The sequence below is a fragment of the Pan troglodytes genome, chromosome 1, assembly GCF_028858775.2.
Source record: "Pan troglodytes isolate AG18354 chromosome 1, NHGRI_mPanTro3-v2.0_pri, whole genome shotgun sequence".
Taxonomy (NCBI): domain Eukaryota; kingdom Metazoa; phylum Chordata; class Mammalia; order Primates; family Hominidae; genus Pan; species Pan troglodytes.
In genome coordinates, this window is record NC_072398.2 from 31554201 (window position 1) to 31581177 (window position 26977).

Consider the following 26977-nt stretch of genomic DNA (forward strand, 5'->3'; position numbering starts at 1 on the left):
TTTTTAGTCTTAGGCTTTTCTTTTTTTCTAATTCCTATGACTTTGCATAAGACCTGTTAGTTTATGGATTGATTTGCTGATTAGGAAGTCTTTCTATGTTTTGATAGTCCTTCATTCATTTAACTAAATTGGTCAATTCTTCGTTTTTTCTCATACATGGTTCTTAGTAGATATATCTTACCAAGGAATATGAGTTATCAGCAAATGCTTGTTGAATGAGTGAATGAATGAATGACAAGAGTCTCTAAGTATTTCATTACTTTTGAATGGTCTTCTGTGAGATGTAATTCAGATAAAATGGAGCCATTTGTTTGTGTCATAAGGGCAAAGATGGAGAGGTAAGAAGATACTACATCAAATAAACTTTTCTCATGGGATACTAATCTTTCTATACACAGTAGCAGGAATATCTTAAATGTTTCTGGAGCATTTTCATTGCAAAGCAGTATTTACCATCTTCATTTCCCAAATATTAGCTACAACGGACAATCCTGACATAACAGATATATGGAACATGAGGGAGAAGTCTATATCCTGAGAAATATAAGTTTATAATTAACTTAAAAAATCTCATATTGATCTAAGTTATGAATTCTATGGTCATTAATTGAGATTAATTAAAATATATCTCCCATGATGTCTAACCCATAATATGTTCTCAGTAAATGGTTTTGTAATTGAACTGAGAGGCTGTGGCCTTAAATGAGAGCTGCCAAAACTTAAGTATTTTGAAAAGAATGTGTTTGGATACTGCTAGACAAAGCTGTATAGAAGGAGGAAAAGAACAAGCAACAGTATACAGACATTTGTTTGCACCTGGCAACTACCACTCCTCAGGTGATTTTTATTTTTAAAGAGAATAGAGCACCACCATCAAACTGTGATATCTCCCCATGTATTAGTCTGTTTTCATGCAGCTGTGAAGAAATACCCGAGACTGGGTATACTATAAGAAAAGAGGTTTTATTGACTCACAGTTCCACATTGCTGGGGAGGCCTCAGGAAACTTACAATCATGGCGGAAGGCACCTCTTTACAGGGCAGCAGGGGAGAGAATGAGTGCCAGCAGGGGAAATGCCAGATGCTTATAAAACCATCAGATCTCATGAGAACTCACTCACTTTCATGAGAACAGTATGGAGGAAACTGCCCCCATGATTCAGTTACCTCCCACTGGGTTCCTCCCATGACACATGGGGATTATGGGAACTACAAGATGAGATTTGGGTGGGGACACAGCCAAACCATATCACCCAGTTTTGGACAAAAGAAAGTTTTATAAAAATTGTGTGAACTGAATAAACTATTGAATTCATTATAAAAAGCCTGTAAAATATTCAGAGTATTCTTTTCACGACTGAGATTTCTGATTTTGCGAAGATTGAGAGAAGCAGGTGTCTTAGTATTTGTAGCACATGTAATCAAAAAGATTACTTTCATTTTCAGGGGTAACTGCATACCTGTGCAGGTTTGTTACATAGGTAAACTTGTGTCATGAGTATTGTCGTATAGATTATTTCATCATCCAGGTATTACATCTAGTACCCATTGGTTTTTTTACTGATATCTCTCCCTTCCCCCACCACAACCTCCAATAGGCCCCAGTGTCTGTTTTTCCTCTCTGTGTGTCCATGCGTTCTCATCATTTAGCTCCCACTTATAAGTGAGAACATGAAGTATTTGATTTTCTGTTCCTATATTAGTGTATTAGTCCGTTTTCACACTGGTATAAAGAACTACATGAGACTAGGTAAATTATGAAGAAAAGAGGATTAATTGACTCACAGCTCCACAGGCTTAACAGGAAACATGACTGGGAAGCCTCAGGAAACTTAACTGTCATGGCAGAAGGCAAAAGGAAGGCAAGCACGTTTTACCATGGAGGAGCAGGAGAGAGACAGGAGAACTAAGGGGGAAGTACCACACACTTTCAGACAACCAGATCTCATGAGAACTCACTATCACTTCCCCAGCAGCAAGGGGAAGTTCACCCCCATGATTCAATCACCCGCCACCAGACCTCCTCTGACACATGGTAATTACAATTTGAGATGAGATTTGGGTGGGGACACAGAGCCAAACCGTATCAGTTAGTTTGCTAAGGACAATGACCTCCAGCTCCACCAATGCCCTGTAAAGGACATGATCTAATTCTTTTTTATGGGTGCATAGTATTCCATGGTGTCTGTGTGCCACATTCTTAAATCCGGTTTATTGATTGGCATTTAAGTTTATTCCATGTCTTTGCTATTGTGAATAGTGCTGCAGTGAACATACGCATGCATGTGTCTTTATAATAGAATGACTTATATTCCTTTGGGTATATATGCAGTAATGAGATTGCTGGATCGAATGGTATTTCTGTCTTTAAGTCTTTGAGGAATTGCCACACTATCTCGCACAATGGTTGAACTAATTTACACTCCCGCCAGCAGTGTACAAGTGTTCCTTTTTCTTTACAACCTTGCCGGCGTCTGTTATTTTTTGACTTTTTTTTTTTTGTGCTGTCACCCAGGCTGGAGTGCAGTGGCGCAATCTCTGCTCACTGCAACCTCTGCCTCCCGGGTTCAAACAATTCTCCTGCCTCAGCTTCCCAAGTAGCTGGGATTACAGGTGCCCACCACCACACCTGGCTAATTTTTTGTATTTTTGGTAGAGACAGGGTTTCACTATGTTGGCCAGGCTGGTCTTGAACTCCTGACCTCGTGATCCACCTGCCTCGGCCTCCCTAAGTGCTGGAATTACAGGTGTGAGCCACCACACCTGGCTTGACTTCTTAATTATAGCCGTTCTGACTGGTGTGAGATAGTATCTCATTGTGGTTTTCATTTGCATTTCTCCAATGATCAGTGATGTTGAGCTTTTTTTTTCATATCATTGTTGGCTGCATGTATGTCTTTTGAAAAGTGTCTGTTCATGTCCTTTACCCACTTCTTAATGGGGTTGTTTGGGTTTTTTTCTTGTAAATTTGTTTAAGTTCCTTACAGATGCTAGATGTTACACCTTTGTGAGATGCAAAGTTTACAAAAATTTTGTCACATTCTGTAGGTTGTCTACTCTGTTGATAGTTTCTTTGTCTGTACAGAAGCTCTTTAGTTAGATCCCATTTGTCAACTTTTTCTTTGGTTGCCATTGCTTTTGGCATCTTCATCATGAAGTCTGCCCATGGCTATGTCCTGAATAGTATTGCTTAGGTTGTCTTCCAGAGTTTTTATGTTTTGGGTTTTACATTTAAGTCTTTAATCCATCACAATTTTTGTATATGCTATAAGGAAGGGGTCCAGTTTTATCTTCCACATATGGCTAGCCAGTTATCCCAGCACCATTTATTGAAGGGAATCCTTTTACCATTGCTTGTTTCTGTCTGGTTTGTCATAGATCAGATTTTTGCAGGTGTGCAGCCTTATTTCTGGGCTCTGTGTTATATTCCATTGGCCTATGTGTCTGTTTTTGTACCAGTACCATGCTGTTTTGGTTATGGTAGCCCTGTAGTATACTTTGAAGTTGGGTAGTGTGATGTCTCCAGCTTTGTTCTTTTTGCTCAGGATTGCCTAAACAATAGTTTTTTTCTAGTTCTGTGAAGAATCTCAATGGTAGTTTAATAGGAATAGCATTTAATCTATAAATTGCTTGGGCATTATGTGCATTTTAATGATATTGATTCTTCCTCCCATGAGCATGGGATGTTTTTCTATTTGCTTGTGCCATCTCTTATTTCTTTGAGCAGTGGTTTGTAGTTCTCCTTGTAGAGATCTTTCACCTCCCTAGTTAGCTATATTCCTAGGTATTTTATTAAAAAAAATTAAAACTTTGTGATATAAAAACTAGTAAGAGAATCTTCATTTCACAGGTAAGAACATAGTAGTTGGCAGATATTCAAACCCACAGTTATTCCTACCCATTGTCTAACACTTTACCCAGAGAAAATTATTGAAATGGCCTTGTTGGCTTTATAACATTACAAATGTCTGTTTAACAGTTATCCATTTTCTCAGCAAATACATGTTATGATCTAGCTGTATGTAAAATCATTTCATCTTTATTTGACGCTTTGTAGTTTATAAAACCCTTTATGTATTTTACCGCATTTTAGTTTTCTATACATCAGGGCCTCTCATCATCCCAGTTTGACCTCACGATTCCCTGGCTTGTTCTTTTGACCACTTGTGCTTGGAGCCATGGACAACACAGAAAAACAATTACATAGTCTACTGCCAAGAAGCCTATAATCAAGAGAAAGGTCTGTAGACAAGTAGCTATTAAATCAAATTACTGTTAAAGTGTTTAGACATTCAATGAAGGACAGATCAATTTTGATTGGAAAGATGAGAATTTCTTAAGAAAATCCTTTCCTTTTATTTTCCCTTTCTGTGGGAGAAAAGTAATAAGTATGCACCTTTATGCCCGCAGACTCTAGGTGCTGCCCAAATACCCTCTATGATAAGGATTAGCACAAAAGAGGCCAAGACCTCACTCTAAGATCTTACCAGCCAGTCATCTTCCCAGTGTCTCAGATATGGTCTTGGTAGTGCTTGTCCATTGACGGAACTCCTGCTGTGAATAAGCAGTGCTTCATTGTCGCTCTCCACTCACATTTCCGAATTGAAGGGTCACCTGGAATCTCTGATTGCTGGGCTACCTCAGCCCGGTTTTATATTGTAGCCACCTGTGAGAAAGGGGACAAGCATATATTGACCGTTCTTCCAGGAAGTTGGGCTTTCAAGGGAAAGAGAGAGAAAGGAAATGGCACTGTTCAGAGTTTTGGTTGGTTTTAATAAAGGAGGACCTAAAACCTGTCTGCCAATTGAGAGAGCTCCAGTAGACAGGGAGATGTTGAGAAAACAAGAAGGAGAGGGGCTGATGGATTGAATGAGGTTCCTAATTAAGTGAAAGACAGCAGGAGCCAGAATATACAGATGGAGAGCTTAGCCTTAGATGGGAGGAAAGACATTTCTTTCATTTTACTAGCAGGAACATAAAGGGCAGGTATATTGGAGTTAAGTTTACAGTTTCAGGGCAGGAAATGAAAAAGTATTCATTTATATTTTATTTGTAAGATAGAAGGCAAATTTGTTTGCTAAGGTGGGGGATGGCAGGGAGGTGATGAAAAGGTTTGAATGGACTTGAGAAAGTTCTAAATGCCTTATGTGAAGAACCAAAGAGCGAGATCACTAGAGACTGTTGGGATTGCCCACTTGCACATACATTGATAGAGTTCATCTCAGTTGTGTGGCTTTTTATTTCCAACAGCAGTTAGCAGCCTGGGTATGGAAGGCAGATAATTTAGTATGTGGAGAAATCTTGGTTTGCTTCTGATTAGGGTTTACTTAGGCTGGTGTGTGGAGAGAAGAGCTGACAAAGGGAATTAAACTTTTTTTTTAAAAGAATGTTGGCCTCTGGGTTGGAAAGGATAGTGGATGCAGGAGAATCACATAATTTGGTTTGTTTGTTTGTTTTTGGAACAGAGTCTGGTTCTGTTGCTCAGGCTGGAGTGCAGTGGTGCGATCTTGGCTCACTGCAACCTCCGCCTTCCTGGGTTCAGGTGACTGCTGCCTCAGCCTCCCCAACAGCTGGGATTAGAGGCTTGTACCACCACATCCGGCTAATTTTTGCATTTTTAGTAAAGACAGGTTTTGCCATGTTGGCCAGGCTTGTTTCGAACTCTTGACCTTGAGTGATCTGCCTGCTTCAGCCTCCCAAAGTGCTGGGATTACAGACATGAGCCACTGTGCCCAGGTTATTGCAGTTTCATATCTCAGTTCAGATGTTCAATATAAGAATATCTGGAGTAAACTTTTTTAAGACTTTATAAAGGTAGTAACTCAAGTATAACTATATACACACACTGCAAATAAGATAAATTAACATCTTGATATTAACTTCTAGTCCATTCACATTACAGAAGCAATACAACTGTTAGCCAAGCGAGCCTGAGAAAGAATCCTCTTGAAGGATTCTCTTCTTGGTTTCTCATCTTTGGTTATAACTATGGCTCTTCCTGCCCTTCTTTGTTTGTTCTGTTCTTGTCCCATGAAACTGTGGGCTGGACTGGTCATTTCCTCTTATCAGTTCATTTAATACACTCTTTCTCAGAACATTTAGGTGTTTATCATGACTTAATTTCAGGCTTTGCTATTAGCAGCTTACAATATGCCAAGTATTGTTTTAAAATATTTGATGAGTAACATCTTAATTATTCTCACACTATCCCTATAAGTCAGATAAAGATGACTTTTAATCATGTTGGGAAACTGAGGCATGGAGCAGATTTAAAACATTCCTGGCCGGGTGTGGTGGCTCACACCTGTAATCCCAGCACTTTGGGAGGCCGAGACGGGCAGATCACGAGGTCAGGAGATCGAGACCATCCTGGCTAACACGTTGAAACCCCGTCTCTACTAAAAATACAAAAAATTAGCTGGGCGAGGTGGTGGGCGCCTGTAGCCCCAGCTACTCGGGAGGCTGAGGCAGGAGAATGGCGTGAACCTGGGAGGCGGAGCTTGCAGTGAGCCGAGATTGCGCCACTGCACTCCAGCCTGGGCGACAGAGCGAGACTCTGTCTCAAAAAAAAAAAACGTTCCCATCGTCATGCTTTTCAATGATGTAGCCTCTGAGACATAAATCTAAAACTGACTCTGGAGCCAACACATATAGCCACTACTCTGTACTAAATGTTGATCCACTATATTCTCTGACTAGCAATTTCTTAGTCCCTAAGGCATCTGTCTCTTCTTCACAGTGTTATGCAGATATGAAATAAGGCTAAGTGGACTGATGTAGGTAAAACAGGCAGAACTGTGCCTGGCTCATGGCAGGTGTTTAGCAGTTTTAGTTCCCTTTCTTGCCCCCAGATGCCACCTGCACCAGCATCTTAAGCTCAGGGATAGATTACTCTCTTTAGTGAGCTGCAGCTGACTGCCTTTCTTTAATGTCCCTACACTATTCTGCCTTATGATGTCAGTGACAAAGTAGGTGAAAAACTTCCAGATTAAGAAAAAGTGGAAAAGCCTGTGGAAGAAAATATCTTGTCAACTCTGGAGGATACTAAACCCTAGGCAAAGTTTTCAGTTTAGGACTTTAGTATTAATTCTTAAGACGTTTTGGGTTTTAAGTAAGAGAAACCCAACTCAGCCAGTCTTATTATGCTGAGACATTTTTAAAAGGAAATAGATGTTTATTGGCTTAGAGAACTAAAATGTTGAATCTACAGGCTTAAAGGATGGCTTTGGTCCTAAATCTGGCGCCTTCCATCTGTTGGCTGTTTTCCTCGGGATTGAGCCATTCTTGGCCAGGCTCTCCCGCTTCCAGAGACAGAGGGCTCCCAGCACTTGAAACTTATATCTTATCTCTGGAATCCTTCCCCCACCCCAAAAAGAGGAATTTTTTTCTTTCCAGTAGTTTCAGAACTGTTCTAGAATTGATTCTTGATGACTTTCACTAGGGAATATCCACATCCCTGAGCCAACTATAATGGACATAGCATGGGGTGCTGTGAATGGCCAGGCCTGGGCCAGGGAATCGGAGACTGTGTCACTGCATCTCCTACCGTAAGGATGGGAGAAGGATATTTTCCTGTGGAAAAAATCAGGATGTTGTTTTTAGAAGAAGGAATAGACACTGTCACTCACAATCAGGATGTTATTATTCGTAGAAGGAATAGACACTGTCAGCCAACCAGCAGATGTTCATCACAGTCAGCCTAAACCCAGCAGGATTCCTCAAGAAACAAAGCTTAAATTGTATAATCTCGACGCTTTTGACTTCAGGATATATAGCCCTCCTTAGAATTTTTTTACCAAAAAGCAAGTTCTTACATCATTTATGAGCATGAGTGACTTAGTTGGACCAAAGGACATGCTAATAAGACAATTGGGATGTTTGGTGTTTCTATTAAAAAAACTCTACTTCAGTCTTCCCAGATGGAATACCTAAAATGTAGCTTGTGAAAGAGGCTTGAACATTTTATTCCAACTAAATTTGGGTGTTCTCAGCTTCCACTTTGTCATTTGTCTAAAAGGCTTGTGTTGTTAACTTGCCTATCGGATTATTATGTGATGTAGTGAATTACCCAACCCATTGTCTTACACATAGTAGATGATAAATAAGTATTCACATGGATTAAGAAAATAATTGAATTTTACTATATGTATGCATTTAACTATTGCTAATTTTTAGGATACTTATGTGGCTGAACAGAATATAGAAGCTTAATTTTTTATGATTTTTATTCTTTTGTTAATGCAGGCAACAATGTAGAAATTGCTGGAAAAAAAATGAAATGAGCTCTCTTCAAATCAAGGACTTTTTGTAATTATCGGGCTTTGAGACTCTAGTTGTCAGACCCCTAGTGACTCACAAGACTGTACTTTTTAACTGCTGTGACAGGACATCTGTATACCCTAAATATGAAACTGCAGGGGGAGAAAACAAAAACATTGCTGATTTTTCTTAGGAAGTATAGAAATTTAGACTCATGTCAGACATCTGAATAGAGCAGTTATTACCTTGTGCCCAGTCATTTCTACTGCCGAATTGTGTTGCATTCAATGATATCAGATTTATGAAGGCTTTATTAGAGAAATAAAGTCACAGTTTGAAGAAATTGACAGAATTTTCAGTATGAGTAATGATTTTGCTTTTCTTTAGCTTTAGAGAGCAAACTTAGGATGATAGAAGCTGTATCGGTGTAGTACTCTGTCAAAAGGAGCTCGCGGACCTTAACCAAACTTGCCTACCGATGAAAGAACTTAATACAGAAGCTATAGATGAATATATTTGTCCCAGAAGTTTCTAAAATTCCTGGCTGTTTGGCCAAATTCAGTGAAATGTTTGGATACAACTGGAGTTACGGTTGTCACACAAGTACACAGGATACATCTGGCTCTTATGTACTCTCATTGAGTCTCCAGAAAACAGTATTACAATAAATTTGTGCACAATGCCGTATTTCAGCCTCAGTGTTTTAGCCAAAAATAAGGGTCGATTGTTCTGAAGAGAGAGACTGTGGGAACAGATATTAAATGCCACCTTGGAAGCTGTTATTCTTTTCACCTTTAGCTACATAGTCCTAAGGCTATTACTTCAAATGTATGTGTACTAGGTTCCTCACTGCTAGACATTTGGATGTTTTTTTCATGTTTATAATTTCATTAAAAGACTTATCTTGAATAGTATGTACTTGTTGAAACCTGTTTACCACTAAAGTGGTTCAGAATTGATCCTTTAAAGAGTAGCACTATTGTGCAAACACTGTGTACTTTAGTGTAATAAAGTTGACAAAAATGGTTTTATTGTTTCGAAAGGATCAATCACTGCTATGTTACTAAAAGAAAAAAGATTTTATATTTTTGAAAACACAAGAAGACTATTGTTTATTACTGCTATCAATGTAAAACTTCATGTTACTTTCACACGTAATCATGCAGTGTTTTGTTGAATAACTGGGACTGCTACTTTAAGATAAATTGTTATCATAGGGCTCCAAGACAGGGAAAATACAGGAACAGCCTGAAGCCATAGGACCCAATAGTACCTAGCAGCCAGATGCAAAAGGGGCACTTAGCTGCAAGCCTGTGGGTCTTACTTCCTGTTCATCTGTCTGGTTTTTCTCCCTCCCTCCCTCCTTCCTTTCCTTCCTTCCTTAAATATCAGTTTAAAGACCATTAGAACCCCTTTGTGATTGTGCCATAATGAATTAATTGTGCTTTATCAGTTATAAAATTGAACAATAGTATTTAATTTTTATATTGCCTAACCTTCCAAAACACTTTAATGTAAAAACTCTCTAAAGAAATGCAGTTCTGAGATTGGAAAATTTCAGGTTGAACCTGATATGCAAATGTTTATCATAGGCAATTTTTATGTCCAACCTGTTAACTCAAAATTAAGTGGTTATGATAAAAGTAGTGACTATTTCAAACATACGGTAAGCATAGATGTATATTCATTAAGTTTTTTTATAAATACATATATAAATAAATTGTAAAACAATCAAGAAATCAAGTCTTTCAGGGTTATCTATTGCCATTGTTTCCTATGCATTGAAGCCCTCACCATAGCCATTATGATAAAACGTTCCCTAAGTACATAAAGGCTGTGATCGTTAAGATTTTTATTGCCAGCCACACATACAGAGCTGCAAATTGCCTTGTTTCAGATTTATTATGTATTACTCCAGAAATTCTATAAAGATCAAAAGAACTGATTACAATGTTGACCTTTGCATTAACTCATCTGAATTTAAATTCAAGTGTTTGATTTGGGAAAATAAGTCCATTTATCATAGGTCTGCTACTGAGGGGATTGTGCAGCACTGATTGGGAGTGCTGAGACCAAATTTATTTATTGAGCGTGGGCTTGAAAATTGTTTGTAGGACAAGAGGAACAAAAGTTTGACCTGCCATTGTACAGTACCAGGGGAACAATGTGGACATTGCCCTTTTCAAATTTCAAATGGTCAGTCTGTTTCAATCTTGTTTTTAAAATCTCCAGATAGTAAATTGAGCAAATATATACTGGCTTAATCATATAAACTCTTCCTTGATTTGAAATTAATGATCCTTCTTTTACTGAGAGAATAACCATTTTTTTTTAACGTGGTATTTACATTTTGGAACAGTATGAGATGCTTCCCATTCTGAAATTAGCCTTAATATATTAGAATCGAGCTCATACTTGTCAATGTTTTATTTTTTTAATCTGATGTACTAAGGAAAAAATTGTAGCACTGTTTTCCTATATGGAATTATGGATTTAATTAACTTTCACCTATGGAACTATTTAATTATCAACACACAGAATTCTATTAAACTCATATGCCATACCAACACCCACACCCCAAATGGCAAATCTTGTCCACATTGATACACCTTTTCATCTGCTTTTAGGTAAGCAGAGGGTATAAGAAAGTGATTTGATAAAGGGGGCAGTGATGGGAGTCAGCACAAGGCATCAGCATGAATCTATCCCTAAATGCCCATGCTGTTTGACAGTATAGCATTCATAACAGTGTGAAAAATTAGGACCCAACACTATTAAGTGTGACGATGATGGACATAACTTGGCCCATAGTAACCCAAAGAGTCTATTGGTGTATATATTTAAAAAAGCGTACATTGTGGATTAGGATTTATGCCCATCTTAACATTAAGGTTCAGCTCTTCTGCTCTTCATGGTGATTAACCTTCCAACCCAAGCCACAGTCAGAATGGAGAGGCCAGGGTGTTACCCATTTGCTAAGTTTCAATGGGCAGACTGGAAACGATTACAGTAGACCCTTGATATTTGCAAGAGATTTGTCCTGAGACCTTCATGTATCTGCAAATGGGAAAATGTAATTACATATTATTTTCCCCATAAAATCTGGTGAAGTATAGCTAAAAACCATTTTGACCCTTCAGACTATTAAGGATTCTATAAACACAAGAGTAAATTATTTATAAAGCTGTTAAAGAAAATTCTGCCAATAAAATAAACTCCATAGCACATAACATCATTTTAGTGACATTAACTGAAATTTACAGAATCTGCAAATCTTAAACAAGATTGATGTAATGACATTTAGGTGTACAAAGGTGTATTGAAATGTGAATGCTCAGCTAACTTGTCATGAACCTGCTTCATGTATGTGAGTCACATCATTAGAACTGCCACAAAAGCATGAACGAATATATCATGCCTTTTGGATCTCTTGAATATTTCTCTTGTAAAATTTCTTGGGTTCAAACTTTACTTTTTTAAATGGATGTAGATTTTTTAGTTGATACCTACAGGAATCTATCTAAGTTAGAATCAATTTGTTTTTTGATGGAAAGGTAGGGCTGAGAGAATAGTTTTGTACTTATTTCATCTTTATACAATCTAAAAATAAAGGATCCTGGTAAGGAGGAGGTAAAGTCTGTGTAATTAAAAACCTAGTGTTTGTTACTGAAAGAAATAAATATGTATAGTAGTTAGATATTATAATCTGCTTATTGTCTTTAAATAAGTTTTGTAATTTTTAATATTAAAAAACTGAATTGCCGTGAGAAAATCTTGAATGATGTTATTGTCAATTTGAAATTGTTAGAATTATCCAGATGATTGAATTAGTGGGAAAAGTTGTATTTGTCAAATTAATTTAAGCATTTCCTTTTTTCCTTATGTAGTCTAAATGGACATTTAAGCCCTCAATGGTTTGATTGTACTTTGATGAATCTGACTCTTTTATTTCACCATTTTTAGCATATAAGACCGAAGTGGTTTCATTTGTTGCAGTAATGATTCTTTCACCTCATATTTTAATATTTTGAGTAGCATCAGGACAGTGATAGTAGTGAGAGGATAGTTAGGAGAAACAGGGTTTTAGAAAGAGAATACCTGTTGTCAGTGCAAAGCACTTATAATCTTTATAATATATAATTATAACCTTTATATATTATAAAGCCTTATAATCTTTCCTATCTCATACTTCTTAAGATAATTAATTTCAATGTAGCAAACATATATTGAACACCTACCATGTGCCACACACTGTCTTAAGTAGCCCAGATACGAAGTTTATTAATTGAAACAGACTGCATTGTCAAGGGATTTGCTACCTAGCAGGGTAGACATGTGCTTAATATAATACGGTAAAGTGCGTTATTAATGGAATGAACAAAAAGCTGACGAAATTCAGAGAGACGGAATAAACCGAAAAGGACTCCTTTTCTTTGATTTCTAATCTGTATGAAAATGATCTAAGAACTCAACATAGAATCACCAAATGTTTTTGATGCAAAGGATTTTAGAGAAAATACTGAATTTTTTTAACAGATTCAAAAATCTAGGTCCAATGACTTAAAGTGACTTATCAAAGATCATACGTCTGTTTGGCTGGTTTGTTTGTTTTGTTTTGTTTGAGATGGAGTCTCGCTGTGTCACCCAGGCTGGAGTGCAGTGGCACGATCTCGGCTCACTGCACCCTCCGCCGGTTCAAGCGATTCTCCTGCCTCAGCCTCCCGAGTAGCTGGGATTACAGGTATGCACCACCACGCCCGGCTAATTTTTGTATTTTTTCAGTAGAGACGGGTTTTCACCATGTTGGTCAGGCTGGTCTCAAACTCCTGACCTCATGATCCGTCTGCCTCGGCCTCCCAAAAAGTGTTGGGATTACGGGCATGAGCCACCGCGCCTGGCCATACATCTGTTTTTTTAAGAATATAGTTATTGATTACAGATTTAGTCTACTTGTAGAGGTTACCATCTAGGTAAAACCTTTCTAATTACTAGAAAGCAAGCAATTAAGTTCAGAATTATATAGTATTCACCTTAATTGCGATGGGATTTCCAAAAAATTAGAAATAGGCTAATAGAAATGGAGAATACACTATAGAAGAAATCAGCAAATTATTTGGATAAATGGAGAGTATCAGTTTGAATGAAAGAAAAATAAAATAAGAAGCAAAAGAATGGCAGTTTCTGGCACAAAAGTCTTGATAAAATATTCAGTGCATGTATGCCTCTTGTTTGCCAGAGTGTTGTACTTATAATTTTTTCTATGTATTTTCTCTTTTTAATCCTTACAGAAAATCTATGAAATCAGAATTAGAATCAATTTATGGCTGAGATGATTGAGGCACAGAGTGAGTTAATTAACATAGCTAGGTTGCATAGTAAAAGAGATTGCTTCATCTGACTACAAAGCACTCATTCTTTCTTCCATACTATCCTGTTAGTCATTAATAGATGACTCCCAGATTTTCTCACTTGTGAGACTAAAAAAGTACTGGTATTCACCAGTAGCCAAAAACAAGCAAATAAATACTAATAAAATTTTTAAATTGGGCTTTAGGAAAAGATGCTAATTTGAGAGAGATTCTAATGAATTTATTTGGATGTAAGGAGTTCAATGTGAGTCTTAGCATATACAAAAACAGTGTAAGTGATTTGAGGGAGAAAAAGGGATGGGCAAAGTTAAAAGAAATTTAAAAATTTTAAAACACGTTTGTAATCTGAAATCAGTAGCGGCGATGAGGTGGAACTATTTCCAGAGTTTGTGGTATGCTGCTCATGAGGGTTTTTAGTTCCAATTCCAAGTACACTGGGGGTTGTTCTCGTAAAACCGGAGTCAGTTGTCTATTCATTCAACAAATATTCTAGGTAGTATTTTCGGTACACAGGATGCATTTTGAACAGTCTTCTTTCTGGCTTTTACTTAAAACAATCTTGTACATTAACTTGGCCGGGCGCAGTGGCTCACGCCTGTAATCCAGCACTTTGGGAGGCCGAGGCGGATGGATCACGAGGTCAGGAGATCGAGACCATCCTGGCTAACACAGTGAAACCCCGTCTCTACTAAAAATATAAAACAAATTAGCCAGGCGTGGTGGCGGGCACCTGTAGTCCCACCTACTGTGGAGGCTGAGGCAGGAGAATGGCGTGAACCCGAGAAGCGGAACTTGCAGTGAGCTGGGCTCACGCCACTGCCCTCCAAAAAAAAATCATAATAATAATCTTGTACATTAACTTAAAAAGAGAATAAAAACTTCCTTTTTAGACTGTTACCTCAGTATCAACTCACCCACTCAACTGGAGTTGAGTAAGTAGATACTTGACATTGAGGTAACAGTCTAATACGGAGGAATTTACTTTTTCTATTTCGATTAAGTCAAGTGATTGAAACTAAAAACCAGCAACAGTACCAGGATTGAGTAGTCCTAATAACCAGGTCTGAGTTGAAATGTCAAGCCTGTTGGTAAAGCAGATTGGGGCTATAACATCTATGAAATCTGCTAGGCATAAGAACTAGCATTATTGGGTCCTTACTATGTGCCAGGCATTTTTCCAAGCACTTTATGTGTATTAACTCATGTAATTTTCATAACAGCCCTATAAAGCAGGTTTTACTATTATTGACCTTTTACCTATAAGGCAAGAGAAGTACTAAATAACTGAATAGCTAGAAAGTGACAAAACATGAATTTGAACAAGACAGTATGACTTAAAAACACAAACTAATCTCCAGTTATTTAGTGCCAAGTTGAGCTAAGTAACTGAGACAGACATCTGCAGTATCCTGGCCTGAATGTAGTTAGTACCTTTACAGCTCATGGTGCAATAAATTTTGTACCCTATCCAACTGTATGGTCAGGTGACATCTGGTCACCCAGTGAGAATTGGGAAAGGGCCAAAAGGATCCAGCTTTAAAGAGGACAATTAATTTTTGCTTAATCCGGGTGGTGGTGAGTGCAGAGGGTACCAGTTGTGAGCTTTTGTTATCTTTAGATATCCTAAATGTTCTTTTTTTTTTTCACAGACTGTAAGTAATTTTATAAATGGAAGAAGAAGTTTAACACAGAATTTCATTTTGAATATGAAAAATGGCCTTATTTTATAGGTGAAAGTTAACTGGACCATCAAGGCCATGCTCACTAATAAGAAGATGGGCAACTTTTACTTAAAAGCTAATACTTTACCCAGTTGATAATAAGATTAAATTACAGTCTAGTGTTTCTGATTTGAGAATGAATGTTTGCTAGTATGTTTTCATGGCTGTTCCTAAATCTTCAAAATGTGGGTGGCATAAAGTGTGGTCTGTATTTTATAGGAGAGGGCAATTAATTATAAGAACTGTAAGAATCTTTTTATTTTCATTTATTTATTTATTTTTGAGACAGGGTCTCGTTCTGTTGACCAGATTGGAGTGCAGTGGCGTGATCTTGGCTCACTGCAACCTCCACTTCCTGGGTTCAAGCGATTCTCCTGCCTCAGCCTCCTGAGTAGCTGGGATTACAGGCACCCCCCACCACGCACGGCTAATTTTTGTATTTTTAGTAGAGGTGGGGTTTCATCATGTTGGCCAGGCTAGTCTCAAACTCTTGACCTCAGGTGATCTGCCCACCTTGGCCTCCTAAAGTGCTGGTATTACAGGTGTCAGCCACCACGCCTGGCTGTAAGAATCTTTTTAATAGATCTTATTTTATATTCATTTATGTATTTCTATACACAATTAAAAGAGCACAGAGTTTTCTTGCTGATTATATTTGTTATCCCCGTTGCTATTTACCAAATCTATATCTATATTCAATAAAAAGGGCTTAATGAAAACCTGTGCACCCAGGATTCTGTTATACATGATTCAGAACAAAGTATCTGGCATGACTTTCATGGAGATACCAAAGTAAATATCAAGAGAAAACGTAAATACTTAAGTCAACAAGTGATTATTGCTTTATTTCATATTTGCCGTGTGCCAAACACTGAGCAATGTATGGGAGAAACAAAGTTGATTAAGAGACAATTCCTAGTCTCTAGATGCTGCTAGTCTGAGAACCACACTTGGATGACCACGGCATGCGGCAATGCTTCTCGAAGTGTGATCTGGAAACCACTGGGGGTCCCTGAGACTCTTTCAGTGGGTCCCCAAGGGCAAAACTGTTTTCATAATACTAAGATATTATTTGTCTTTTTCACCTTTATTTTTTCACAACTGTGCAGTGGTATTTTCTAGTCTCCAGGAAGTGTGTGCTTGTAGATTCTTGAATTTAAAAACACAGTTTTAATATCTCATACACTCAATATCAATAGATATAATCCGCATAAACAAAAGCTCTTTGTAGTCCTCCATCATTTTTAAATGTATAAAGTTTGAGAATTGCTATTATAAAGAAAAGAGCAGGCTGGGTGTGGTGGTTTACGCCTGTAATTCTAGCACTGTGGGAGGCTGAGGCAGGCAGATCACTTGAGCTCAGGAGTTCAATACCAGCCTGGGCAACATGGCAAAACCCCATCTCCCCATCTCTAAAAAAAAAAAAAAAAATTAGCCAGGTGGGCATGGTGCTATGCGTCTGTAGTCCCAGCTACTCCGGAGGCTGAGATGGGAGGATCACTTGAACCTGGGAGGTCAAGGCTGCAGTGAGCTATGATGGCACCACTGCACTCCAGCCTGGGTGCCAGAGGGAGATCCTGTCTCAAAAAACAAAACAAAACAAAACAAAAAGATAAAGAGCACAACTTTTTACAATTAAGACCAGTGGGACCCTCTTCTGTTCTCTGACCTCACATTGTACCCGTCTTCCCTTCCCCACACAGACTTCCATCCTACTCCTTGAACATGTAAACTCTTCCTTGTTTCCAGGCCTTCATATATGCTATTTCCTTTGTCTAAGAATGTTTCATTCCTCCTGCCCTTTGCTTGGCTGCTCCATCTTATCCTTCAGGGGTCAGGTCAGCAGGGGTTCCTCTTCCCTACCACCTTCTCCTTATTTATTTCATTTCATTTTCTAAAATCTGTAGTGTTCTTGTCTGTTTGTTTTATTCATTGTGGCTCTCTAGAGTAAACTGTCAGTCCCATAAATTCAGGGGCCTTTTCAGTCTTGTTCACCAATACATCTCCTCTTCCTTGCTCAGTATACATAGTCAGGGCTCAATATGTTTTTTGTTGAGTCAATGAACCAGACATTTCTGGACCAAAATAGTGGCTGTGCTACTTGTCAGGTAGGTGGCCTTAGGTAAGTTGTTTTAATCTCTCCAAGCCTTATTTGTAAGACTGAGATAATAATTAGAACCTTGCAGAGTTGTGAGCATTAGAAATATTTAATATGCAGCTTCTGAGAGTTTCTGCCACCTAGGAAGTGCTCAATCATCGTTTGTTGAAATCAATAATAATGGATACTATTTACTGAGTACATACTGGGTTAATCACAGAGGACAAAAGAATAAAACAGTACCCCTGCACTTGGAGTTGCTCACAGCCCAGTGGAGTGTGCTACTTGGGATTCTGTTTGTGTACCGGTCCAGCGGAGTTGGGTTGTAGTGACATTATGTCCATGTTTCACAGACTGACTATGATAGACAGTATCCTATTTTTTCAGATTCCATGGTGTGGTTTAATGTCCACAGAACTCATAGTTAATACTGTGAAACAATTCAAGAAATAATTGGTGATTTCCAGTTTCTTAATTATATTGATGCATACATGCTCCTCTTGCTTTGTAGGTAGCTTCTAGAATGGTTTGTAAGCACATATGATATATCCTGCCATGTCCTCAGAGTATATGCTAGTGCTTGACAGCATCCTTTCTGTCATCAAATTTCTTAACAGTGTGCTACCCAGGAAGATAATTCAGCAATTTTTCTTTTTTCTTGTATTCTTTTTTCCTCTGTTTTCACCAACTTGTCAAAAATGTTTTAGGTGTTCATTAATGATAGTAATGAGCATCTCTTTCATTTTCTGTATTTTAAAAATTATGAACCACTCTTTATGCAAAGCACTGAGTAAATTATATGCCTGTAGTCAGCTGATTCTCTTTGTATTGTCTACTATTTTTTTGTGTACTATTTCATGAGATAGGTATTAGAATGGTTTTAATTATGCAGATGGCAATGTGCCTTCAAAAACACCATATCCAGATTTTTGAAAGACTACAGTATTTAACCTGTTTGTGAATTACTTGAGGTATAGTCTGAATTTTTATGACTATTGTAAAATGCTAATCAGCTCTCATGAAAAATATTTGTGCTTTTGACTAATTCAGCACGTTTCATTGTAGGCAAATGTGCCAGATCCTGGTGGCAATACAATAGTAAATAAGACATAGCCTCTGCTTTTGAGAAACATATTATTATAGAGAAGACAAACATATGTGTAATTCTAACATGAGGCAGATAGTCTGTTAAGTGATATAAGAAAGATACAGAGACATATAGGAATTAAAGTTGGATAAAGAAATTACTTCTGTTTTGTGTGGTCAGAGAAGCCTTCAAGGTTCTGCATCGTTATTTTGTATAAAATTAAATAAAGTGTGTGTGTGTGTGTGTGTGTGTGTTTGTGTAACTGGGCTTGGGAGGAGGTACGTTCCCTTTATTTCTTCCAACAACTGAATACCATGTATTCAACTGGTCTGCCTCTTCAGGTTTTCAGGCCCTTAGAATTGGCCAAGAAAAGCAAATCAGCTGTAAAACATTCAATTTAGAGACGATTATTATAGCTAAAATACTTCTGTGTTTTATTTTAACTCATGACCTTTACACTAATTGAAAAGCATCAGAATTATCAGCCTATACAGTCACTAATAATGTCTTTGCGGAAATTATTGAATTAAGTTTTATAATTTAGACTAAGTACCACAGGCTTTAAGTAACTATTTTTAAACATTGAGTGTTTTGTAAACTAAATATGTATCTGCATTTCTGATACAATCACAAGAAAAAAATTATTCATTTGATTTTTATTTTCAGTTAATTCACTGAAAGAAGTGGTGATGGCCCCAATAAATAAACATCTTTGATGGCATCATTTTTCTGTGTACACACCCTCCTTGCTCCCAGTCCCACCAACCCTACAAAACTCCTTATTCTTGCTAGCATCTACTGTAACATTTATTGTCATCTTATTATTGAGATTGTACTTTGCATTAGACTGTGAAACAATTAATACAAATAATAATAGCTAATATACACTGATCTATGTGCTTTACAAATGATCTCTTTAATTTTTGTAATAAAGCAATGAAATAGGTACTATTATCCACCCCCATTTTGTAGATGAAGCAATTGAGACAGTCATAACACTGAAACATGGAGAAGTTAGTATTTGGACCCAGGCAGTCTGGCTCCATAGCCCAGTTTTCATCTCTGTGCTCTTCCATGCTTAAGAACTACTTTATACTGGAGGGGAAAAAAATGATGAAATCCACAAATTTCAGTTTATTTTGTTAAACTTGGTGGATAGCATATTTCATTGTGATCACTGCATTGGATAACAAGAATTACTGCTAGGACTCCGTATTACTTTGTTTTCTAGACTTACCACAAAGGTTATGTCTTTGTCACTGTTGATTTTGTAACCTGTAGATTGAAAAGCATGACATACATTATGTTGTATTTTTTTACTATGAAACAGTGAAAAAGCTTAAACTAGTATTTAGTACTTTACTACTTGTGGATACATTGGAAGATTTTTATCTATTCTAATTTGTAAAGATAATTCCTCTATTCATGAGTATGTTCTAAAGAGTTGATGTCAGTTTGTAAGTGTGAAGAGCAAAAAGTTAACTCTTGGGCGAGAGAAAATATACCTTCTTTATTTACTACATTTGTTATTTCTCATGAGCTTCTGACTGTTAGTGCCGGGTGTGGGGAAATTGGGAAAGAAGTACATTGGTGGAGGAACAGGAATCTGGGAATCATCTTAATCTGTTTTGTGTTGCTATAACAAAATACCCAAGACTGAATAATTTATAAAGAAAAGAGGTTTATTTAGCTCACAGTTGTGCATGCTGAGAATTTCAAGGGTACCGCACTGTCTTCTAGTGAGGGCTCTTATTCTGCATCATAACATGGAGGAGAAGGTCAAAGGGGAAACAGACATGTGTGAAGAGAAAAACCTGAGCGATGTCCTGGCTTTATAACAACCCACTCTGGAGGGAATTAATCCATTTCTACAAGAATTAATCCAGTCTTCCAGCAGGAGAACTCACTACCGTGCAGAGGGAACCAAACCATTCTTGAGAGATCCCATGACCCAAATGCCTCCAACTAGGCCCCACCTCCCAATACCATTATGCCAGGGGCCAAATTTCAACATAAGTTTTGGTGGGGACAAAACAAACCATATCCAAACCATGGCAGGAGGTGAAAAAGATTTTCCAGTTACAGTTATCTCTGTATAAACTATTTATTTGGGTAGCTCAGCCCCTTTTTAACAAATGCTTGTTCTTGCAGTTCTCCTCTGTCTCCATCTGATTCTCTCCATGGTGGCACTACAGAGCTTATGTGTCCTGGGGGTAATTATGGAGGAATCTTTTACCTCAGATCCATGCATCATCTGTCTGTCCAATCACTGTTCTTTGCCTTGCTGACCTCTAGCTGGTCTGGACTGAACACTGGCACCACATTCACTTCTGTGAGTCTGGTTCCATTTGGCCTTTGGGGGTATTATTCTGGTATTCATTACTGAAGCCCACAGATTCCAGCCATTTGCCTCGGATCTTCAAGTCCCTTTGCTTTCTTGAATCCCAAGACAGTCCTCACCCACTGGTCCCCTCAAGAGGGTACAGGAACTCCTGGATCACCTGTCTCACACACTCAGACCTTGGGGAACCAACAGCATTCTCTCAGGCTATCTGTCTGGCCTCCTCCTTCCACAAATGCAGCATTTTTACCTCTGTGCCCTGTTGGACAAGGTGCCAGTTCAAATGTGGCACCTCTTCTAGACATGTTACCTCCCTGACTGTACCTCAGGAAACAGACATCCCTCAGTCCCCCCATGCTTCTCTGACCTTCCACCTTACTTTATGCAAGAGGCATGGAGATCATTAGAATGTTGGTTTCTGACTTACTCCTCCTACTTCAGCCTTAGTTCTCCTTTTCATTCACCAAGGAGCAAGAAAGGGCAGGATGCCTCAGGTCCTAGTCATCGTAGGCAGAAGGATTTGCCTCATCCTGCTGTGTGTAGAAGAAACTATGTATCTTCAAGCTCTTGATACAGGATCTAGAAAGCAACGAGGAAGTAAAGGCAAAAATATGGAAATTTAATACATGAAAACGTTATCTTGTTTGTGTCTTTTTAGTTATTTTTACTTGGCTACCCTTAACAGAGTCTGATGATGTCAATTAGTCATGAAAATCTAGCTTAATTTTTAAAGACTTGAACATAGAGATTATTTTACAGGATGAACAATATTCTTAGATTTCTGAACCTTTGTTACCTATCCAACCATTATTTTCCATGAACTTCTAGTCAGGTTTATTTCCTCATTTCCAATATATATACTCTTTTGATTCATAACTTGTTTATGCATACAGTCACCCCTCCTTCCATTGGCTTAGATCCTAGCCAGCTCTAACACTCAGCATAAGTCTCATCTCCTCCAAAACCCACATTTGCTAATTTGGGCTTTAATGATTTTTTTAAATTTCCGTTGCAGTTATAACTAAATGAACACAGTTTAGTAGTTGTTTAATCTTTATATAGTTTTATGTTTTAAGTCTGCAACATATTAGCTAGTAGGGTTGATATTGTGCAGTTCATTAGAATCTTCCATATAGCACCTGAATGCTGGACATATGAAGTAGTTGCTCACTATCTCCTCTCTTATTAGTGAATTCCTGGTCCACCAAATGACTTGTTGTTTTCTAGGACTAAATGTAGAATTTAATAGATATAATTGGCTTCATTATTATTAAAATTAGGGATTGAGCTTGATGTACATAATAAAGTATCCAAATAATGGTGGCTCGAACAAGAGAGGGTTTTGTTTTGTTTTGTTTTGTTTGTTTCCCTCCTGACATAGAAAGGCACGTAGTGGCTTGGTTACCCAGATAAAAGATGCCATGGTGGAAACCTTTGATTCTTTTGGTCTTTAACTCCTAGTCAAAAAAAAAAAAAGAAAATGGATGTTATTGGCCATATCCCAGGCACCATGAAGTACGAAGAAGGGCACAAGGCACATGCCAACTGAGTCAGTCACTTAAAGAACTTTCCTTAGAAGCTTCACCTGGTGACTATACATACCTCTTATTGTCCAGAACTCACCTCATGGGAAGTGAGTTATCTCTGGCTGCCTGACTGACTTTATAAACCAGTGCTTTCCAACCTTTTTGACACCAGAGACTGGTTTCCTGGAAGACAATTTTTCCACAGACTGGGGGTAGGGGGATGGTTTGGGGATGATTCAAGCACATTACATTTATCATGCACTGTGTTTCTATTATTAATACATTGTAATACATAATGAAATAATTATATCATTATTACATTGTAATACATAATGAAATAATTATATCATTATTACATTGTAATACATAATGAAATAATTATATCATTATTACATTGTAATACATAATGAAATAATTCTACAACTCACCATAATGTAGAGGTAGTGGGAGCACTCAGCTTGTTTTCCTGAAACTAAACAGTCCCATCTGGGGCTGATGGGGACACAGTGACAGATCATCAGGCATTAGATTCTCATAAGGAACACACAACCTTGATGCCTTGCAGGCACAATTCACATTTGGGATCACACTCCTATGAGAATTAAATGCCACCACTGATCTCTCAGGAAGCAGAGCTCAGGTGGTAATATGAGCAGTGAGGAGCAGCTGTGAATACAGATGAAGCTTTGCTTGCTCGTCTGCTGCTCACCTCCTGCTGTGTGTGGTTGGGGTTCCCCGCTATAAACAACCAGATTTGGGATAGACATTTACTTCTATCAAGGTAAAGCTAATAAGTATTTCAAAAATATGACAGTCTGACTGTGATTATTTACTTAGAATAGATATTGGCCAAAAAATGTTAAAAGTTTTAGGTTATTTGGGATTTTTGTTGTCATTTATTGAGTATGCAATATGCTAAGATTAATGCTTACACTGCTATTTGTTAACTAATATTTTACCTCTTTTTAATTAACTCATTCACTCATCTATTCATACCGCAAAGAATAGTTTGCAATATGATGTACTTTTGTACTTTTTCCCTCCCCCATCAAATCATGATTACATACTTTTTTTTTAGCTATGGAAATTCTTAGTGCAATTAATGGTATAGTAAGGTCTTGAACTGCATCACAGAAGATTGAATGATTGAATGGTTGCCTGCATGTTTGCTTTAGGAGAACAGCCTGTACAGAACAATATTTTAAGTGTTTTATTTGCTAAATATAAACCATATTAAGTTGTCAGTTTAAAAGTGTTGAGACTATCAGCATTTTTCTTATAAATTACTATTGGTCCTTGAGATTCTTAGAAACACTCTTTTAATTATAAAAACCAGCTGTAATTTTTTCCCCTGATGTAAATTAAGGTTTTATGCAACACCACTATCAGGTTAAGAAGAAATTGACTAGTTTATGAAAACACTTTGAAAAATAGTAGAAATAATACCCAGTTCAAAAAGTATGCACAATGGATGATATGACACATTGTTGAATAATGTGGAAAGAAAATAAATTTTAGCTGCCAAAATGTTGGTCATGTGATTTTGAGTACCAAAATAATTTAAGTAGTTTATAAGCAAGCACTTAAAAGTTTTCCTAGTCTGCTTATATTCTTAAATAAATTTTTTAAAATGTGCACGTAGAATTTTTTTCAAAAAGCTATATTAATAATTTGTTATGTCCTCAAACATGTTTGCTGAGTCTCATCATTATCTTCACTACCGTATTGCCCTCTGACCTCTTCTGCTACCCCCCAAAAATTAAAAAGAAGATAATTAATTTTACATATATTGAGCTTCAATATGCATAATTCTCCCTAGGAATGAACTACTGAGATCTCTTTTAAGTCTTATCCTTTATATAATAGACTCTATATAACCTAAGCAACAAGGAGAAAATACTTTCTGGCTTTTATTTTCTATGTATGTGGGTTTTGTTTTTTAACCTTTGGTAAAATTGTGGGAAATGGGAATGAAGACTTTAAACATAAAATAGAATGTTTATTCATTGTATGAAATTCTTTAAAATAGTTGAACATTACTTTTAAAGAATGACTTAAATGTCCAGAGAGATAAAAAAGATTTTTATAAACAAATTCCTTGGCAGGAACTACATTATGTGCTATATATTTCAGGATAATAATAAGGGCTTACTGTGGGTCAGTGTGTCATATCCCAGTGGTGTCTAGTGAGATGGAGGGTTATCTTATATGTCAGCTAGATAACCCTGTGAACCATTTTGAGCAGGCAAGATAATGGGAGTGAATTCTGAAATGAAGGTTGAAATATACTGGAATATTGTTACATGTGAGAACAATAACTTCTTAAAATAAATGTAGTCACCTTTTGACATCATTAGATATATTTGCTAATAATTTTTAATAGAGTATATTTAGGTGAATAGATTGGGTAAAGGATGAAGTGAATCAAATATATGATTATATATTTAAATAGATAAATAAAAATTCCAAATTTTCCCACACACGGGAAGCTTTTATTATTAGGAAGCTGCTGAGCAAAAACTGAAATATTTTTTTCTTCTCTATTATGAATACTGAATTGACATTTCCTAATACAAGCAAGGTTTTGCCTTCTTAATTGCTATTTCATTTTGAATATAAAATTACTTCCACCCAAACATAGGAGCAATAATATAGAAATTTTTTTAATTGCTTTGGATTACTATGTTTCCAAGATAGTATTTTCATAAGCCATTACATAAAATGTTAATCTCTTTTTTAAAATTACAAATTCTTTCAAGTTTTTAAATTCAGTCTTCTTTGTGTTTGCCTCCAAAGTCAGTATGCCAAGCCTAAATATAAACTTAATTTTGAGAAGTTGTGTGTGTGTGTGTGTATTGAACAAGTCCCCAAAACTATTTGTTTTTAAATGCAGACATGAATTGCTTTGATATGAATTGAGTAAGAAAATCCACATTTAGATTATCATGGTATATAAATTAGAATTTTAGAAGATATATAGATTGCCAATATAATCCAAGTGTATAGCAGTGGGATGAAATGATGGAAGTTTTTTACACCATCTTATATACATTTTGTTTATTACTTTGTCATTTATTCATAAAAGAAGATCTTTAGGCACAGTGGATTTTACATAAACATATGTGGCCATATCCTTACTTTCTTGATGCTCATAATATTGCAAGCTTCATAAATGAGGGATTTAAGAAGCCTTTGGTCAGCCAGTAGAGGCCACTCACAGCTTGTTACTAAAACTGGACGGCAAAGTGAAATTCTTTACTATCACTATTGGGCATCATTCTGAGCTGGTTAATTTTTAGTTCTTTACTTAAAAAAAATAGTATTACCATGGAGTGGTATGAAAAAAGTTGTTGCTGTATTTGTTTTTGAATTATTTAGTGATTAATCTTTTCTGTGAAAGCATTTAGATCTTTTATTAGTGGTGTATACCAGAAATGAGAATTTATGTATTTAATAATTAGAAGTATTATTATTCCAATAGACCAATAATTCTAAATTCTTAATTGTCAATGCAGAATGGCTTTAACTAGGAAAAAATTGTTTACAATGAAGATTTAAAACAATTATATTTTTTAGTTTTATGTTAAAAACATAATTGCTAATGTCATACATACAACTATATGTGTATGTATATATTTCTAAACAGTATAATTTTCATTCTGTCATTTCATAGAGAAATATATTTGCTGCTCTTACTTAAAAATATAGTGAGATCGCTTCGAAACTAACTGAAGTCTATGTCTTTATTCACTACTTAATGCAATGCTGGCAGCTGTAAGGTTAGCATCTTCCCTGCAACACACGTGTACGGATTCCTCTAGGAAGGCAAATCCTAATAGAAAGACAAGCCTTGTACTTCTCTATGGTTTATCTTCGGCTATTTTTTTTTAAGCAAAACCTTTGTGGTTTAAAGATGTAATCACGTATTTAGATTTATATCTGCTTTCAAAGGAAAGATAGCCTAAGTTCTCTAATTTTCCCCAAGTTCTTTCACATATTCTCATCGCGGAGTGTTTACTCCCCTTCAGTACACTTTGTAAATGTTAGCCTTCTTTTGCTGTAATGATTGGTAGGGGAGCCATTTGTTATTCTTGTTAGTCCTTCTATAATATGTGCTGGTAACCCTGTTTAGTGCTGCCATGCCCTGCATTGCATATACTTAAAATAGCCCGCATGCTACCCAGAAGTTACAGGCAAGGTCTAGAGTATCCTTGGCTGAAGATTTTCCTAGAGTGTATTCTAGATTCAGGCCATCATCTCCTGGGACAAATCCCCAAATACAGAAAACATTTGTTTTGATATATCATCTTTTTTTTTTTTTTTTGCAGTCTCCCTGTAGGCGAAAAAGTACTAGGTGGTAAATTGGACAATTTTGGTTCAAAGTTAGCTTAATTCCGTTCCTATAGTCTAGGGCATGTGCCCTCACCTCAGTGAGTGTTAGTTTCTTCACTATTATTTGAGAATAATGATGTTTCTTCACTCTAGGCACATTGTTTATGAAAAGCAAGCCATAAGGTAGGCTATAAAGAACAAGAGTGGCTGGACACTGTAGCTCATGCCTGTAATCCCAGTACTT

General features: G+C 36.9%; 1 protein-coding gene across 5 annotated transcripts in view; it reads left to right on the forward strand.

Moving 5' to 3' along the window:
- Nucleotides 1-26977, forward strand: part of GPATCH2 (G-patch domain containing 2) — a 198914-nt gene that overhangs the window by 81335 nt on the left and 90602 nt on the right. The gene's annotated exons all lie outside the window — the stretch shown is intronic.